Raw genomic sequence first — 16670 nt, 5'->3', positions numbered from 1 at the left:
GAAACTTAGTTAACTTTTTTTCAAGCATGATCTTCACTGGCAAATTTGTTGGTTGTGGTAGGCATAGTTGAAATCGTTTAATAATTGATTTTTATATTTTATGAAAGTCTGGGTAGGGAACAATTTTTGAAAGGTTACAAAAAAATAAGACATTGTTTTAAAAAGACAGTTTTAGCATGACCATATAAAGAAAAGAAAATAAGTTCTTGGAAAAAAAAAAAAAATACTGGGACAAAAGTTTGTTCTATTTGAAGACACAATCAGTTATGCCTAAATGTTTTATATTCACCTTTCACCATGTTACATTATGGTTTTAAATTAACTAAGGTCATGCACTCATGTATGTCTGCAGTAGTCTTGCATAGCCTTCAGCTGAAGGTCTGGACTCTATCGCAGCTTTCATTAGCCAAGGACTACTCAAGAGGATGTTTGACTCACATGTAACACAACCAATCACAGATTGTTTTGTTCCGCGTCATGTTTAGGGGCATGAAAACATAAAGTCGATGTCCCTACAATAACAAACTGGCATGCATCTAGTAAATTATTCATTCAAGAATATTGTGCAAGTTTACTGCAACAATGGACCTGCGAACTTCATACACTTTTGAAAATCCAGCGTTTAGTTGATCCTGGTAAGCGCTTATTGTACAGTTGTAAACACAACGATGTTCTTCTTCCACAAAGGGGTTTGGCATCACGGCATTTGTTTAGAGGTGGACCATTAAAGAACGTGACACACAGGTCTCCCGGACATCCTGCAGAATTCAACCAACCAGATGATGACTTCGAAAATCCTGAAGTGTTTCCAGTTAAGTGTGCCATATTATATTGCATTTATTTATTTATAAAGCACAAACAAACTCAACAATATTTGACCACTGTGCTGTACAGGACAAATCTAAAATATATAAGAAGAAAGGAAGAAACAAAGAAAAAGGCACATAATAGAAATAAAACATAGTTAAGATGAGTTAAATGCCTGGGTAAAAAGCTATGACTTTAAGTTAAATTTAAACAAATGTACAGAGGATAGGGATCTCAGGGATAATGGGAGATCTGGGCTGGGACAGAATATTTCTGCTTGTGGACCGCAGACATCTGACTGGCGTGTTCAAATTTAAAAGTTCAGACAGGTAGGAAGGCACCAGACCATTCAGGGATTTAAAAACGAACAATAATATTTTGAATTCAACTCTATAACGCACTGGCAACCAATTTGCAACCAATAATATGTTCTTGCTTACGAACTATTTGAACTATTAAATATCTGTTTGCTGTGTTTTTAACCAACTGAAGCCTTGTCATAGTAGACTGGGATATTCCATAATATAGAGAGTTTGTTCATGTGAGATAAAACAAAGGCATGTGTAACTCTTTCAAGATCTTTGTTCCGCGTCACGCCACGGATCTGGCCCTGTGTGCTACAAAGGCCACAGCCCAGGACATCTGGTGCTCGATAGCCAGCCTGGTCATATGAGAGCACCATCTCTGGCTAAATTTGACAGAGATTAAGGAAGTGGATAAGGTGGCCTTCCTGGACTCCCCTGTCTCCCCCACCGTAGAGGGTTTCACTGAGCACTTCACCGACGCACAGAAGTCGTCCTAGGCCATGCGACACTTCTTGCCCAAGCGCTCTAGCTCAGCCACTGCCCCGAGTCGTCCCAAGTCTGTGCCGACTCAGCAGGAGAGTAAATCGTCGGCCTCTGCCACCCAAACAGTGCCTCACAAAGACCAACGTCAGCGATCTCGCTCCGCTAAGCGCCCGCCCTTCCCGAGACGTTAGGGACCTGGCCTAGGATTACGCTGGACCCAACGCCTCCGAAGTCTTCCTGATCTGTCACGAAGGAAGAGGATGGGGAAATGTCCCGCTGTGGCCAGACCACCCTTAAAGCTGCCTCGTTTAGATCTTCCACCACCCTGTTCACTTCAGGGTGTTGGAGACAAAATGTTTATTGCGCGTGCTGGGCCCACAGTTGTTGCGCCCACGCCAACCGCCGTTCTCATGGCGAGAAAAATAAAAAACATACATTTTCAAAAAGAGAGCAAATTTCCTCTTCCACCCACCACGGTTCACAGGCCCCAACTCAGTGACCTGTCAACTGATTTAATCCAGCCCCTTGCCACATGGGCCGAGGCCTCGCAGGTCATCCCCGGAGTGTCAAGCTGGGTGTTGGGGATAATAAATCGAGATTACTCACTGCAGTTCGGCCAAAGACCCCCGTGCTTCAGCGGAGTGGTCCCCACTTTGGTGAAAGTGGATGGCGGTCTCAGACCCATCCTCAACCTAAGACTCTTGAACCGCTCCCTCATGCGACGGAAGTTCAGGATGTTGACGTTGAAACAGTTCCTCCACAGATTTGCCCCAAGGACTGGTTCTTCTTGCTGGATCTGAAAGATGCATACTTTCACATCCAGATTCACATCTTTGTGTGCTTTGGCGGCTGCACCAAGGGGCTTCCAGTTACAAAGCAAAGACTCTTACGTTGGATTGTGGACGCTATCGCTCTTTGTTACTCCTCTATGGGCCTGGATTGCCCCATAGGAGTACGAGCCCACTCCACTAGAGGTATGGCCTCCTCGTGGGCCTGGTCTAGTGGTGTCTCCATTAAAGACATCTGTGAGGCGGTCGACTGGTCCTCGCCATCCACGTTTGTCAGGTTCTATAATTTGGACGTTCCAGCGTTGCACGCTCGGGTCCTTTCAGTGTGATTTGACTACGTAGTCCGTTGGTCGTGCTGTTATCTCATGGGAGCCAGCTCCCTCTTAGCATGTGTAACCATGAGGGTACGACGGCTTTTGCCTCCCTACTTATCCCCTGGGCCTCTCCGGTGCCTATGATAGGTTCAGTCGTTCCCTCCCATGGCACGGGCGTGATTGTATTCGTTCCTCATATGCAGTATGAGTGAAGTATCGAAATTTCACTAATTCCATTCAAAATGTGAAACTTGTATATTATATTCATTCATTACACACAGACTGATATATTTCAAATGTTTATTCCTTTTAATTTTGATGATCATAACTGACAACTAAGGAAAATCCCAAATTCAATATCTCAGAAAATTAGAATATTACTTAAGACCAATACAAAGAAAGGATTTTTAGAAATCTTGGCCAACTGAAAAGTATGAACATGAAAAGTATGAGCATGTACAGCACTCAATACTTAGTTGGGGCTCCTTTTGCCTGAATTACTGCAGCAATGCGGCGTGGCATGGAGTTGATCTGTCTGTGGCACTGCTCAGGTGTTACGAGAGCCCAGGTTGCTCTGATAGTGGCCTTCAGCTCTTCTGCATTGTTGGGTCTGGCATATTGCATCTTTCTCTTCACAATACCCCATAGATTTTCTATGGGGTTAAGGTCAGGCGAGTTTGCTGGCCAATTAAGAACAGGGATACCATGGTCCTTAAACCAGGTACTGGTAGCTTTGGCACTGTGTGCAGGTGCCAAGTCCTGTTGGAAAATGAAATCTGCATCTCCATAAAGTTGGTCAGCAGCAGGAAGCTCTGAAGTGCTCTAAAACTTCCTGGTATATGGCTGCGTTGACCTTGGACCTCAGGAAACACAGTGGACCAACACCAGCAGATGACATGGCACCCCAAACCCTCACTGACTGTGGAAACTTTACACTGGACCTCAAGCAACGTGGATTGTGTGCCTCTCCTCTCTTCCTCCAGACTCTGGGACCCTGATTTCCAAAGGAAATGCAAAATTTACTTTCATCAGAGAACATAACTTTAGACCACTCAGCAGCAGTCCAGTCCTTTTTGTCTTTAGACGCTTCTGATGCTGTCTGTTGTTCAAGAGTGGCTTGACACAAGGAATGCGACAGCTGAAACCCATGTCTTGCATACGTCTGTGCGTAGTGGTTCTTGAAGCACTGACTCCAGCTGCAGTCCACTCTTTGTGAATCTCCCCCACATTTTTGAATGGGTTTTGTTTCACAATCCTCTCCAGGTTGCAGTTATCCCTATTGCTTGTACACTTTTTGTTCTAACACATCTTTTCCTTCCCTTCGCCACTCTATTAATGTGCTTGGACACAGAGCTCTGTGAACAGCCAGCCACTTTTGCAATGACCTTTGTGTTTTGTGTCTTGCCCTCCTTGTGCAAGGTGTCAATGGTCGTCTTTTGGACAACTGTCAAGTCAGCAGTCTTCCCCATGGTTGTGTAGCCTACAGAACTAGACTGAGAGACCATTTAAAGGCCTTGCAGGTGTTTTGAGTTAATTAGCTGATTAGAGTGTGGCACCAGGTGTCTTCAATATTGAACCTTTTCACAATATTCTAATTTTCTGAGATACTGAATTTGGGATTTTCCTTAGTTGTCAGTTATAATCATCAAAATTAAAAGAAATAAACATTTGAAATATATCAGTCTGTGTGTAATGAATGAATATAATATACAAGTTTCACTTTTTGAATGGAATTAGTGAACTAAATCAACTTTTTGATGACATTCTAATTATATGACCAGTACCTGTATGTAGGCCATTCTACAGAATTTGTTCAAAGTCAGGAAATGTCTTAAAAAAAAAAAAAAAAAAAGTGTCTTTTCCCACAAATTATGTATTTATGCAAATTGTATAATATCCAAGGTACACATTTCTAATAATTGTGCAGTTAATTTTCATATTGTATTTTCAGAAAGTTTTGGAATATTTTCCCTCTCCCCAAATTTGTAACTACCGAAACACAATAATAAATAATTTAATAATAAGGGTTACATTGACCTATTTTGTTTACATCCACTTTGTAAATATATTTTTTGTTATTTTTAAAAAGGCTTACACATGTAAATCAATAACAATTACAATTTTAACAATATTTCAAGTGTAATTTGAGATTTGTTGTATTTTGAATCCAATCTTTCTGTGTAAAATGCATAAAGTTTATCATACTGATTTCAAAGTTAAGAATTAATTAATTTGAATATACATTAAAGGGGGGTATAATGCTATTTCATGTATTCTGACTTATTTACACTGTTAAAGAGTTGGATTCTCATGCTAAACATGGCCAAAGTTTCAAAACATGAGATGGACATATGACGGAGTATTTCTGTGCCAAAAATATTCTTCCAAATCCTCATAAATTTTGCTGTCTTTTTTTTTAATATGTGCCTGTGTGACATCAGATAGGTTGGAATTACTTGTACGGGCACTTCTCCTGGAAGAGCACGCACGCACACGTCGATCAGAACTAGAGAGCAAGACCACACCCAGCAACACGCGTTCGGCTTTACAGAAGTCGTCGGCAGCACTGCACAGGTCAAAGGACTTCATGAAATCAACAATGTCACCAAAGAAGCCGTGTTTTTGGTTGTGAGGGAAAGATAATGCTGGGTTCTTTGGGAAGCAAGGTTAAGTGGAGCTTAGAGTTTTGTGTTCACGCATTACATTGATGCGCTCTCGATATTTGTTATTAAAATAACCATAGAAACTGATAGTTGCAATCACTTTTTTTATTGGTTAAAATGAATGGAGAATATCTCGTGTTTTTCCGTGGCTGCTCGAGCCCTCAGGATCGGCGTTTATGGTTGCAAAAACAAGGCCCAGTTCTACACTGGATTTACAGATCATTTGAAACTGAAAGATGGAGCGGCCACAGCGGTAATGATCCCGGTCATGAGTCGGAACTGCAGGTGGTGAGTACTGCTTCAAATGTTTTGTTGGCAATAAGCGTCTAAGTCCATATAATGTAAACAACACGAACGTAGTGAATTCATAAATTCATCATTCACTATACGCAATATTCATTATAGTGATTCAAAAGTTATCCAGGGATAATGCGATGGTGTATTGTGTTTAAATACATGTTTAGCTGAACGTTGATAGCTTGCAGACAATCGCTGCGCAAAAGCTGCGCATGCTCGTCACTCTTTAGCTTCGCTCACATGGCACGCCTCCAGACGCTCGGCTGTTTTCAGAAAGACTCGCGTATGTATCTTTTACAAATATGATAAAACTAAAGACTTTTTGGAGATATGAAGGATGCATTACTACTTTATGGGTACTCAAGATTAACATGAGAATGGCAGAAACTGTGTGCGACACCACCACCTTTAAACCAAACATTATAATAACATCTTAGTCCTTTTTTTCACTTCCAAAACAATGATAACATGTTTGATACTTTTGAGCCTAGCTCAAAGATGCTAATCAGTACGTTTAGTTGTACATGCATAAAAACTAAATTTTTATGGAATAACACCCAAAAATGTTTTCTTAATTGCAGAAAAAAAGGTGTTTGGTAGTGACGTTCCTTAAAGTTACACACAGATTTTCAGACTTTTGAACACATTTAACTCAAAATGGTGGTATTTATCTACTATTAAAGAGAGGCTATGAGAGGGTGGTAATATTTCCTGATCAAAAATGTAGAAGTGTGGTTAAAATCATTCTCAGCCAATGGACTAAAACATACTCTGTTTCGGTAGTGACATGAAAATGTGGTCACATCTTTTTTTTTTTTTTTTTTTTTTTTTACATAAAGTTTCATGATTTAAAAATAAAATAAATATATATATTTTTAAACTTCACTTTAAAAAAAAAATTAAAAATATATTTTTTAAAAGGGAGGCTGCAATGTTCAGTTATGTTCATTCTTAGTTAGGTTCAGTTATGTTCATTCTTCGTTTCGTTTTCATGGACTTTTAGTTTGTTATTCATCACGTTTTCCTTTGGTTGAGTTCCCGTCTGTCTTACGTCTCCATGGTCACTCACACATCATTATTGGTTCTGTGTTTGGTTTGGTAGGTACTGTGATTGGTTATCACCTTGTTTTCTACACTACTTAAGTTCCTGCTTTTCTTATGTTCATTGTCCGGTCTCATATACGTTTGGTTGTGTTTGAGTTGTCTGTCTTTATTGAGTACTACTTTGTGAAATATTATTAAATTACATTGGAAACTAATCTTTGACTCCGTGCCTTCATCTGCAGAGCAACCGTTACAACCAGTGGAAAAGCTATGTTATAACAGGCAGACAGGATCTACATATCAGTCCCCGATGCTTAACAAAGGTACCCAAAAATTGCTATATTTGCAAGATTTGCAAATTACTAGGATTAATAAACAGAAGAATCATGTTTGTAATTAAGAAATCTGTGTTGCCTTGTTATATGCATTTTGAAATATCTTTTCTTTACAAATCAGTTTCCCGGTATGATGGACATTTATTGCCTTTAAATCTGAAACTTGGAACTTAGTTTTAATGCCTCTGTGTTGTAGTATGTGACTCACCTGTGTTGAATGAAAAAAATAACTTTTGGATCAGATATTAATTAAAGGAATATCTCACACAAAAATCTATTCTATATTGATCCATGTTGTTCCAATGACATCTATGATTTTCTTTCTTCTGTTAAAGCATGTAAAAAGACATTTATAAGTTTGGGTGAACTATTCCTCTAAGCTTTGAATAATTCATGTTTAGTAAATATTGATTATTGATGTTGAAGAGATAGAGGTTTCAATAAAAATAATTTAAAAAAAATATATATATATATATATATATATATATATATATATATATATATATATATATATATATCTGAAGACTGCATTTCTTTATTTAAAAAATCAATACTATTAATCCATGTTTCTTTGCAGATTTTTTTGTCATAATAAATTTACTCTTTTTACATTCAGGCACGTTTTCACATGGTGTTGGGAGGTGTTTTGTAGGGCAAAAATAAGTTCTGTGCAGCGTGTTTTTACTTTTTACTTTTTTTTGGAGAAGAAACAGCAGAGGTGTGGGTAGAGGCACTTTTTTCCGCCTGTTGTAATCATGACCTCACAGGCAGAGTCAGCACTCAAAACATACTCAAATGACATGAACAACGTCAGCTGCAATCCTGTCCGCAATATCACTGGTGGAGGAAAAATATGAAACAGACAAAAATGTTTGAGGTTCTGCTTCAGAGTCCAGCTAACAGAGCTTGAAGTGGGTGAGGTGTTGTTTAGTCATGGGTTACAGTATACGAGCAGAGTGTCAGCTCTATTATTCCAGCCATGAGAATGGAATATGATTAATATTGCCCCCAGGTGACTATGAACTCAGTGAACCTTCACACTTTTTCCTCCTTACGCAACGTGACTACCAGATCATGTTGACAAAGTTTCTCTAAAACTTTTGTCTCACCCCTTTTCTTGACATTTGGGACATTTACATATAGACTACATAAGGTACTGTAAGGTCATGAATTTTTATTATTATTATTATTATTATTATTATTATTATTATTATTATTATTCCTTAAAGGGGTCATGAACTGCATCGTTTTATTGTTGTATAATGTTTCCTGGGGGTCACTTATAATGTTAGTATGCTTTTTACACCCAAAATTGTCAATTTAGAAATAAAAGGCATTTTTCCTACCCTGATTTTAGCCCTCTGATTTGAAAGCTCTGTTTTAAGGGGTGTGTCTGCTGTGAGACTTCAGTGTAAATGCCCAGTGCTGTGATTGGCTAACATCTTTCCATTTGAAATAGCCAAGTATTACTCTCTCAAAAACTTTTAGCACATTTTACTATTAAAGCTCTCAAGGTTAACGAATCGTGAAAAGTGCTACAATACATTTAGATCTATGGCATTATGTTTACAGTAGATCATGGCATGAAAGTTTGCAGTGATGAACATTGTAGTCAATTACAGACATGTTGTTGAGCTCATGAAAGCAGTGATCTCGACATTGTAACTCAATTTCTGTACACTATCAAATGCTTTCATCATCACTAACAGTGCAAACACGATATAATTAAGAGATTCGTTGAATAAAACAGGAGTTTTCGCGCGTGTTCAGAACTCGGTCACTAATAAACTTGCACTGTTTGATTGACAGCTTCAGCGCGCACTGCTCCACTGATTACAAAGGGAGCTTTCTTTGATCGCTTTCTTTACATAATTAAATCACCGTTTAAATAACATATTATTTTAATCCTACTAAGAGAAACAATGCAAGTTGACGTTTAGTCATGGGTTTGATTTACTGACACATAGACAAAGAACATCTGACTGTACACGAATCATTAATATCAGATCAGGCATTAGAATTAACACAGATACTTACATGTTGCATTACTGTTGAGTTCAGGCACTGCACAATATTTTGTAATCCTCAACGGCATGTTTATTGCTTGGTAGTTCGAACCGGTTTAGCACCATGTAGGCCTATGTTATTTATTACATGTCATGTGCGAATCGGCGGACGGGGCTAAACAGGCAGTGATGAAGTAGGCGTTGATCTTCTTCTGTGGAGGCGGTGCTTGCTGCCCTTTGACGTCATAGATCCCCACTTTGAAAAACCTGTCGTTTGCTGGGCCTGGTGTCAATAAAAGCTTTTATTGGACTAACAAAGAAGTTCCCTTTCGTGGGAACTATCGACGCTACGTCGAATGACGTGATGGGAACCCTCTGTGTTTTGTGTTCGTGAAGCACCTCTGTATCCAACCAATGAGAAAGACGTGACGTCAGAGGCGGGTGACGTCACGGATCAGGAAGCTATAAAGCATACCCGGAACAAAGCACGCTAGCTTCTGTTGTCTTCAGCAAGCGCTATCTGTATCTGTCTGTCTTATTTATTGTTGTATTGTCTATCATACACACTGTGGTCTCTTCGTCCGAGGACAAGAGTTCCCAAGCACAAATAAGACACATATATATATATATATATATATATATATATATATATATATATATATAAGAATGGCGGAAAAGCAGCAGTTCAAGAAGTGTGCTCCTCCTTGCCCGCATTTCATTGTGGAAGGAGACACACACGAGATGTGCGTTAGATGCCTGGGGGTTGAGCATGCACAGGCGGCTCTCGAGGGAGCTGTCTGTGTACACTGCGAACGGCTCACCCTCAGAGTGCTGCGATCGCGCCGGGCGCTCTTTGAGGAGGGCGCCGGGGCGAGTGTTCCCCGCGGGTCTGGTCCCGCTGCTGCTGAGGCACAGCGAAGGCTGCACTCGTGGGGTTCACAGATGGATCTAGCAGAGGGGGAAGAGACGGGCGCTGCCCTATCGCTTCCCTTACCTGCTAGACCCAGTGTCTCTACTTTGGTGGCGGAAGCACGCGTAGCGGTTTCTTCCCCCCGAAGAGAGACACCGATGCTCAATATATCTTCCTCTGAGGAGGTTGATGTGGAGAGCGTCGATGAGGAACCGCCAGCCTCATCCCCTGCATATGAGGAGCTTTTGGAGGTGGTGACCAGGGCAGTAGAAAAATTAAATATTGACTGGCCCGCAGAGAGACCTGATAGTAAACCAAAAAGCAAGCTAGACGAAAGGTTTCTCCCTGCACGGTCACTACCCCAGCGTCGGGGTCTGCCGTTTTTTCCCGACCTCCACACCGAGGTGTCGAGGTCGTGGAAGAGACCGGTCCAGTATCGACTATACAGTCCACAGACATCTCTGTATAGTAATATTGTTGGCCTAAAACATCATGGCTATGGGGCGATGCCTCGGATCGAAGAGACGCTTGCGAGCCATCTCTCGCCCGAGTCGGCATCGTCCCTCAAGACCCTGACGTTGCCCACCAAGCCCCTAAAGACAACTTCCAGCTTGGTGGGCAAGGCTTATTCGGCAGCAGGTCAGGCGGCTGCATGCCTTCATACCATGTCAATCTTACAGGCATATCAAGCCGATCTGCTGGGGGAAATTGAAGAGAGAGGGGAAGCGTCCTTTGAGGCAATTCATGAGCTAAGAAAGGCGACAGATTTAGCTCTCCGGGCCACCAAGGAGATGGCCAAGTCCATCGGCCGCTCTATGGCAGCCCTGGTGGCCACGGAGAGGCATCTTTGGCTCAACCTCTCTGATATTAAAGAAAGAGATAAGAACACGCTCATGGATGCGCCGCTGTCTCCTGCTTGCCTGTTCGGCGACGCGATGTCAACCGTCGTCGACAGGTTTCAGGAGACACGGAAACAAACAGCGGCTTTCTCAAAAATGATTCCCCGCTGCTCTCATCCCCCGAGGCTGCTGGGCGGGAGCAGCCTCGGCCGACAGCCAGCTCCTCAGCGCACAGGGCGCAACAGAAGGCCAGTGTCGCCTCCCGTGCTCCCCCACAAAAATCTTGGGGACCGGGTCGGGCGGCACAGGCAAAGCCTTCCGGAGGTAGGACGGATCTGAGGACCGTCATTATCTCTCGGAAGGCTTCAAAGAAGAGGTCCTGACATCTATGATGCAGGATCTCTCGAGGGCAGCCCCCTCTGGGGGGATTCGGATATCGGGTCCTCCCCGGTGCCCTCAGGGGACCGTCCTGTCAACCCTGCCACCCTGTGTGCGTCAGGGCACAGCGGTCTCCGCCGATCCTCCGAGGAGGGTCGGTCAGCATGTAATTCGTTTGTCTGCCGATGCGCCGCGTCAGATAGACGAGCCAAGTGCTCAAAAAACACCAGAGACCAGTCTCGAGAGAGACACGGCGTAGTTGGGATAGCGTTCCCATCACGTCATTCGACGTAGCGTCGATAGTTCCCACGAAAGGGAACGTCTCGGGTTACAGATGTAACCCCTGTTCCCTGAGTAAGGGAACGAGACGCTACGTCACGTTGCCGTACCTCCTACATACCTGGAGCGCTTGCTTCAGACATATTACAGAAGCTAGCGTGCTTTGTTCCGGGTATGCTTTATAGCTTCCTGATCCGTGACGTCACCCGCCTCTGACGTCACGTCTTTCTCATTGGTTGGATACAGAGGTGCTTCACGAACACAAAACACAGAGGGTTCCCATCACGTCATTCGACGTAGCGTCTCGTTCCCTTACTCAGGGAACAGGGGTTACATCTGTAACCCGAGACGTTTTCAGTTCTGAAACTTACAGGATATTCTTATAGTATGATGACCTCTTATATGTCAAAAGCTCAAGGAAAATTTGATTTCTCAGTTCATCACTTCTTTAATTTACATCACAACAGTCATAATTTAGAAATAAATGGGCATTTTCTACTCTGTTTTTGACCTTCTGGTTCAAGGATAGACAACTCCAGTCCTAGACGGCCACTGTCATGCAGAGTTTATCCCTAATCAAACTGTGTCCGAATTTAGAGGCTGTATCCTTTTGAAGCCTGTTAAGGTCGAACTGAGCATTGTTAAGTGGGATGGTCTAGCCTACGGAGAATTGCTCGTCGACTACTGTTACAGATGCCATTGACAAGCGGCAGTAACGTTTATACTGGACTATCTGAAAACTGTCTGAAAACAAAACAGTGTTCATAACTTGTTTAAATATGTTCCCCTTGATGCATTTGTGTACATACTAAAGAGTATAAACAATATAAAATCATATCATAGTAAGATATGTCAACATTTGAACCTTTAATTTGATGCTTTAAAGTTTCTTGTATTGTTAGATATTTGAGTAAGTTGAAGCCCAATACTAGGCCTATATAAAAGTAATCCAACATTTTCTATCTCTCTTTCTCAAAAAAAAAAAAAAAAAATCTTTGGATACGCTAGGTTGCGAAGGATCCATCTGTTGTATCTTTCATTGCCTGGGAAAGTATGATACATTTGTAGGCCGCATTCAAAGGAGCTAGGTGCTGTGACGGTGGCAATTATATATATATATATATATATATATACACACACACACACACACACACACACACACATAGGTACTGGTCATATAATTAGAATATCATCAAAAAGTTGATTTATTTCACTAATTCCATTCAAAAAGTGAAACTTGTATATTATATTCATTCATTACACACAGACTGATATATTTCAAATGTTTATTTCTTTTAATTTTGATGATTATAACTGACAACTAAGGAAAATCCCAAATTCAGTATCTCAGAAAATTAGAATATTGTGAAAAGGTTCAATATTGAAGACACCTGGTGCCACACTCTAATCAGCTAATTAACTCAAAATACCTGCAAAGGCCTTTAAATGGTCTCTCAGTCTAGTTCTGTAGGCTACACAACCATGGGGAAGACTGCTGACTTGACAGTTGTCCAAAAGACGACCATTGACACCTTGCACAAGGAGAGCAAGACACAAAAGGTCATTGCAAAAGAGGCTGGCTGTTCACAGAGCTCTGTGTCCAAGCACATTAATAGAGTGGCAAAGGGAAGGAAAAGATGTGGTAGAACAAAAAGTGTACAAGCAATAGGGATAACTGCAACCTGGAGAGGATTGTGAAACAAAACCCATTCAAAAATGTGGGGGAGATTCACAAAGAGTGGACTGCAGCTGGAGTCAGTGCTTCAAGAACCACTACGCACAGACGTATGCAAGACATGGGTTTCAGCTGTCGCATTCCTTGTGTCAAGCCACTCTTGAAAAACAGACAGCGTCAGAAGCGTCTAAAGACAAAAAGGACTGGACTGCTGCTGAGTGGTCTAAAGTTATGTTCTCTGATGAAAGTAAATTTTGCATTTCCTTTGGAAAACAGGGTCCCAGAGTCTGGAGGAAGAGAGGAGAGGCACACAATCCACATTGCTTGAGGTCCAGTGTAAAGTTTCCACAGTCAGTGAGGGTTTGGGGTGCCATGTCATCTGCTGGTGTTGGTCCACTGTGTTTCCTGAGGTCCAAGGTCAACGCAGCCATATACCAGGAAGTTTTAGAGCACTTCAGAGCTTCCTGCTGCTGACCAACTTTATGGAGATGCAGATTTCATTTTCCAACAGGACATGGCACCTGCACACAGTGCCAAAGCTACCAGTACCTGGTTTAAGGACCATGGTATCCCTGTTCTTAATTGGCCAGCAAACTCGCCTGACCTTAACCCCATAGAAAATCTATGGGGTATTGTGAAGAGAAAGATGTGATATGCCAGACCCAACAATGCAGAAGAGCTGAAGGACACTATCAGAGCAACCTGGGCTCTCGTAACACCTGAGCAGTGCCACAGACTGATCGACTCCATGCCACGCCGCATTGCTGCAGTAATTCAGGCAAAAGGAGCCCCAACTAAGTATTGAGTGCTGTACATGTTCATACTTTTCATGTTCATACTTTTCAGTTGGCCAAGATTTCTAAAAATCCTTTCTTTGTATTGGTCTTAAGTAATATTCTAATTTTCTGAGATACTGAATTTGGGATTTTCCTTAGTTGTCAGTTATGATCATCAAAATTAAAAGAAATAAACATTTGAAATATATCAGTCTGTGTGTAATGAATGAATATAATATACAAGTTTCACATTTTGAATGGAATTAGTGAAATAAATCAACTTTTTGACGATATTCTAATTATATAACCAGCACCATATGTACAAACCCGATTCCAAAAAAGTTGGGACACTGTACAAATTATGAATAATAACAGAATGCAATGATGTGGAAGTTTCAAATTTCAATATTTTATTCAGAATACAACACATCTCAAAAAAGTTGGGACAAGGCCATGTTTACCACTGTGTGGCATCCTCTCTTCTTTTTATAACAGTCTGCAAACGTCTGGGGACTGAGGAGACAAGTTGGTCAAGTTTAGGAATAAGAATGTTGTCCCATTCTTGTCTAATACAGGCTTCTAATTACTCAACTATCTTAGGTCTTCTTTGTCGCATCTTTCTCTTTATGATGCGTCAAATGTTTTCTATGGGTGAAAGATCTGGACTTGGTGAAAGATTCCAGATCCTTCTTCTATGCAGCCATGTTGTAACTGATGCAGTATGTGGTCTGGCATTGTCATGTTGGAAAATTCAAGGTCTTCCCTGAAAGAGACAATGTCTGGATGGGAGCATATGTTGTTCTAGAACTTGGATATACCTTTCAGCATTGATGGTGCCTTTCCAGATGTGTAAGCTGCCCTTGCCACACGCACTCATGCAACCCCATACCATCAGAGATGCAGGCTTCTGAACTGAGCGCTGATAACAACTTGGGTTGTCCTTGTTCTCTTTAGTCCGGATGACATGGCGTCCCAGTTTTCCAAAAAGATTTTCAAATTTTGATTCATCTAACCACAGAACAGTTTTCCACTTTGCCACAGTCCATTTTAAATGAGCCTTGGCCCAGAGAAAATGCCTGCGCTTCTGGATCATGTTTAGATATGGCTTCCTTAGACTTATAGAGTTTTAGCCGGCAACCGCGAATGGCACGGTGGATTGTGTTCACCGACAGTGTTTTCTGGAAGTATTCCTGAGCCCATGTTGTGATTTCCATTACAGTAGCATTCCTGTATATGATGCAGTGCCGTGTAAGGGCCAGAAGATCACGGGCATCCAGTATGGTTTTCCGGCCTTGACCCTTACGCACAGAGATTGTTCCAGATTATCTGAATCTATGGATGATATTATGCACTGTAGATGATGATAACTTCAAATTTTTTGCATTTTTTCTCTGAGAAACTCCTTTCTGATATTGCTCCACTATTTTTTGCCACAGCATTGGGGGAATTTGTGATCCTCTGCCAATCTTGATTTCTGACAGTCACTGCCACTCTGAGAGGCTCTTTTTATACCCAATCATGTTGCCAATTGACCTAATAAGTTGCAAATTGGTCCTCCAGCTGTTCCTTATATGTACATTTAACTTTTCCGGCCTCTTACTGCTACCTGTCCCAACTTTTTTGGAATGTGTAGCTCTCATGAAATCCAAAATGAGACAATATTTGGCATGACATTTAAAAATCTCACTTTCAACATTTGATATGTTATCTATATTCTATTGTGAATAAAATATAAGTTTATGAGATTTGTAAATTATTGCATTCCTTTTTTATTCACAATTTGTACAGTCACAACTTTTTCGGGTTTGTATATATATATATATATATATATATATATATATATATATATATATATATATATATATATATAATAAATAAATATATATATAATAATAAAACTGTCAAACCAAAATTTATTCAGACACCTTGAACATTTCATTCATTATTACAGCTTATTCACTATAGTTAAAAAATGGAAATAAAATGGTAATAAAATATGACAAGATCTCAGAGTTAAACTGTGTCAGGAAAAAAAATCATAATTATGTCAGATAACACTTAAGAAAAACACGGTCAGGTCAAAGTGTCTGTATAAATTTTGTTCCAATTTTTTTTTAATCAATTTTACTGGTAATCCACTGTATGAAATATTTATAATATTTCACAGTAGGTATAATATGTCACAGTTTACTTTATTTAGCTATCTTCACTTACATAAATTAACTATAGTGTCCTGCACCCACTAGTTAAAAAAAAAAAAAAAAAAAATATATATATATATATATATATATATATATATATATATATATATATATATATATATATAATATAAATTAGGTGCTGTGTCAAAACATTTGCTTCTTTTAAAATACTTAACAACATGAATGAAGTGAGACTGTGTTTGCCGCTGCTCATTGCCACTAGATGGAGACATCTGAAACAGAAATTTCAATCCTGTTTCAGTCCTGTACATACAATGAATCAGCTGCATTCGTTAAATAAAGAACGCCTGAAAACGAAAATATTATATATAGTATTATATTATATTTATATTATATAAACATAACCGAATCGAATGTGAAGATGGCATAATTATAGTGTTTTTATCAGTATATTGTGAACATGAAATAATGAATAAATTTTAAATTTAGAGTCTCATGACTGTAGAGATAAAACTAAAAGCATGTCGATACAGTCAATCACTTTTTATAACATGACAATGATATAGCCAAAGTTTATAGCCAATGACCTTTGAGAAAATTTAGGCCTGT

The sequence above is a fragment of the Megalobrama amblycephala genome, unplaced genomic scaffold (genome assembly GCF_018812025.1).
Source record: "Megalobrama amblycephala isolate DHTTF-2021 unplaced genomic scaffold, ASM1881202v1 scaffold379, whole genome shotgun sequence".
Taxonomy (NCBI): Eukaryota; Metazoa; Chordata; class Actinopteri; order Cypriniformes; family Xenocyprididae; genus Megalobrama; species Megalobrama amblycephala.
This window is presented reverse-complemented; position numbering follows the sequence as displayed.